At 41.8% G+C, this 3,634-nt stretch overlaps 1 pseudogene; it reads right to left on the bottom strand.

Annotated features, from left to right (window-relative positions):
- Nucleotides 1-2,238: 2,238 nt before the first annotated feature.
- Nucleotides 2,239-3,219, bottom strand: LOC104987742 (annotated as a pseudogene).
- Between the last annotated feature and the right edge of the window lie 415 nt (nt 3,220-3,634).

Here is a 3,634-nt window from a genome sequence, read left to right as displayed (position 1 = left end):
CATCACTGTACATGACTCTTGACACTTCCAAGATGGGCCCCACAAACACTGGGCACCCACCACCACCACACTTTCCTTTGGGATCTGCCTCCACAGACGTAACTGCCTCCCCAGCTCCCCAGAAGAGCTTCTGAATAGCACTTCTTCACAGAAGCAGCTCCTGACTCAGTCGGTGTATGTGATGGATGAAGCCAAGGGCATGTCATATAGCCCTAACTGCAAAGGATGATGGGAATGTGATTATCTAGCATACTTCCATGGTGAGAAGCAGGTTCTATCTCCAAGCGTAGGTGATTCTTCAAACATAGAAAGGAGATTCCAAGACTCGGTCATCAAAAAAATGACAAAGGTCTATTACAAATAATAAATGGAAGCATGGCCTTTCTCATTTCATTCTGCTAAGACCAGTTGCTCCAAATTCTTAGCCCTACTGAGAAGTAACCAACGACGTTCAGGGTAACCAATGATGCCAGGAGCCTAGGAAATAACAACAGGCAATGGTCTCTCAACTAAGGGTTGGATGTGGAACAAATCTCTTTTCTTTCCTAAATATATTTGAGGAGGCAGCTGATTCTTAAGAGGGACACAGGGGTTATTTGTGTGTATAATGAATATGTGCCTAATATGCTGAATAGGAAAAGTTATTTTCTCACCCTTAAATAAATACCCGGGTTTCCCAGATGGTGCAGTGGTAAAAAATCTGCCTGCCAATGCAGGGGATGCAGGAGACGGGGGTTCAGTCCCTGGGTCGGGAAGATCCCCTGGAGGGGGGATGGCAATCAGCTCTGGTATTCTTGCCTAGAAAGTTCCATGGGCAGAAGGGCATGACAGACTAGTCTGAGGTCACACAGAGTCAGACACAACTAAGCAACTGAGCGTGCACAGCACAGAGAAATACAATTTTCAGATCTCTAGCACAGAAGGTCGGACTTCATTCAACATTTGTCTTTTGCTGCTTGGATAATTAGTAACAAGTATACTCAAGAAATGGTAAGAAACAAGAGCACTAGAACTTAAGATGTGAGACAAACAGAAGAAACGGCTTACCTAAGAGACGAAGACTTAAAGGGGCAATGCATAATATCTGTAATGGTAGAACTGTGAGGCAAAATTGAAGGAATAGTGTTTGTTTTGCAAATACAAATGACCTATATGAAAATTAGTCATGCTTAATGTCATAGAAACACCCTCGGTCCCTAAGACAAATATGACCTCACTTAGTGCAAATCCCGTAATACTGGAGTATTCAGCAATGAATATACTGTCATTGATCTTTCTTATTTTAGGCAAAATAACTAAGATTATTATTTTAATTATTAAAGTAATAATGTTATTATTATTTTAGGCAAATGGTCTTAATTATTTTAGGCAAATGAGTTAATTTTACCGAAATGGTGATAAATCATTACTTATCAAATAATTAATATTTTAAAATAAATATTATGTCTCAATTTGTCTTTTCCTTCTCGGACTAAAGATAGTACCCCATTGAGAAACTACCTAAGGGCAATTTTGACACTCCGAGTGTTTCTATCGAGAACATATTTTTTTTTTTTCCCACAGATCATGTAGCATTTATTTTAAAAATAGGCATATACGAGTACCCCTGCAGTTCAAACCTGCCGTTGTTCAAGGATCATTATAGACAGTATGCAAGATTATCAGTTTTATTTTGGACAAAAAGTGTTGCTGGAATTTGGCGAAAATTGGTAGTAGGTACCCTGACTATATAGCACAGAACTTAAGTTTAGAGCCCAACAGAAATATAGGATTTAACCCAAGAGGACAGTTCAAGTCATGACAGAAGACAAGATGCCCCAAAAATAAGAGAAAGGAGAGTAGTACTCCTTTATGGTTAAGACAAGGGACCCGAGAGGAAGAGAAGTTCCACAAGGAGTGTATTAAGAGTGGCAAACGCAACTGAAATGGAAAGACGAGGGCTGAGAAAACAGCATTTCTAATAGAGTAAGAGGTACCTTGAGTAGTGGAAGGAGAAGCCAAATTCAAAAGGGTTAAGCAGTGAGTGATGGTAAGAAACTGAAATAAATTCAAATTTGTCCGCACCCCTCGTCTTTCCTCGTCCCAGAAACACTGGTTAAGTTTGTAGTCACAGGCCTCTTTTCTTTTTTTTGGCGTTCTGTGGCCCTCCAGATAGTGATATAAGTAATTAAGTTCTTCTTAAATAAGTGTCCTTCGCAGTCTTGGGTTACAATCTGTTGACTGGTCTCTTGTGTGCTGTCAGCGCCCGGTACTGGCGCTAGGCTTGTCCCCGCGCGCCGCGGCGCCCCTGGCCTGGATGTGGGAGGCGAAAGCAGGGACCATTTCCTGGGCGGTCGGGTGAGCGCCGCGCGTAATCAAGCGACGCCCGTCTCCGAAAGCACGTCCACGCAAGGCTGGGAGCCGTCGTGCTCACGTCCGCAATCACTGAGCAGCTGAGGTTCGTGGAGCGAACTTTCTCGCTGCTCACCGCCTGGAGGAAGGTCCTCGTCGATTCCAGGTTCTTCTCGAAGGGGCAGAACTATTACTCAGCCATTAAAAAGAATACATTTGAATCAGTTCTAATGAGGTGGATGAAACTGGAGCCTATTATACAGAGTGAAGTAAGCCAGAAGGAAAAACAGAAATACAGTATACTAACGCATATATATGGAATTTAGAAAGATGGTAACAATAACCTGGTGTACGAGACAGCAAAAGAGACACTGATGTATAGAACAGTCTTATGGACTCTGTGGGAGAGGGAGAGGGTGGGAAGATTTGGGAGAGTGACATTGAAACATGTAGAATATCATGCAAGAAACGAGTTGCCAGTCCAGGTTCGAAGCGCGATACTGGATGCTTGGGGCTGGAGCACTGGGACGACCCAGAGGGATGGTGTGGGGAGGGAGGAGGGAGGAGGGTTCAGGATGGGGAACACATGTATGCCTGTGGCGGATTCATTTTGATATTTGGCAAAACTAATACAATTATGTAAAGTTTAAAAATAAAATAAAATTAAAAAAAAAAAAAGAACTGAACCCGAACCTGCTTGACCGAGCGGAGCCCGAGCCGAGCCAAGGCCGCCGCCATGGTGACATCCGCCCCGAGAACATATTTAAATAATACACAAGCCAACTTTCAAATTCATTTACTGTTATAGTGCTATCTAGATATACTTTGTCTTTTGGAATTTTCCGAGAATATTTGCCATAGGTATTTGACTCTTCAATTTCTTTTAAAATTAAGTTCTGTTATTGTTAGTGGATCCCAAGGAGAAATAAACCACCATTTAAATTACAAAACTTTTTAGGCAGCACATAAATCATTGGATTTTCAAGGTACTTTGATTACTTTTCATTTAATAGCCTAAATGAGGATATTTCATTACTTCCTAAAAAGAATATTAAAGTTACACAAACTTAAAATTATTTAATTTAACTTGTGGGGGGAAAATGCTTGCCAAATGCCATAAATATCAGGTTTCTGTGCAGCCTGAATGCAAAATAAGGAGGTTTGAATGAGAAGCTTGAGGTGTTGCTGAGGGAAAGCTCATGGCTAAATATAGGACAGGTGGACGGCCAGTGAAAGAATCTGGAAAGGGAGTTTGTGATAAACCATTCACAAGGCATCCTGGGTCTCCCAGCTAGGCAGTAGG

The sequence above is a fragment of the Bison bison genome, unplaced genomic scaffold, assembly GCF_000754665.1.
Source record: "Bison bison bison isolate TAMUID 2011002044 unplaced genomic scaffold, Bison_UMD1.0 scf7180017864105, whole genome shotgun sequence".
Classification (NCBI taxonomy): Eukaryota; Metazoa; Chordata; class Mammalia; order Artiodactyla; family Bovidae; genus Bison; species Bison bison.
Note: the sequence above shows the minus strand (reverse complement) of the source record. Positions and strands in the feature narration are given on the sequence as shown.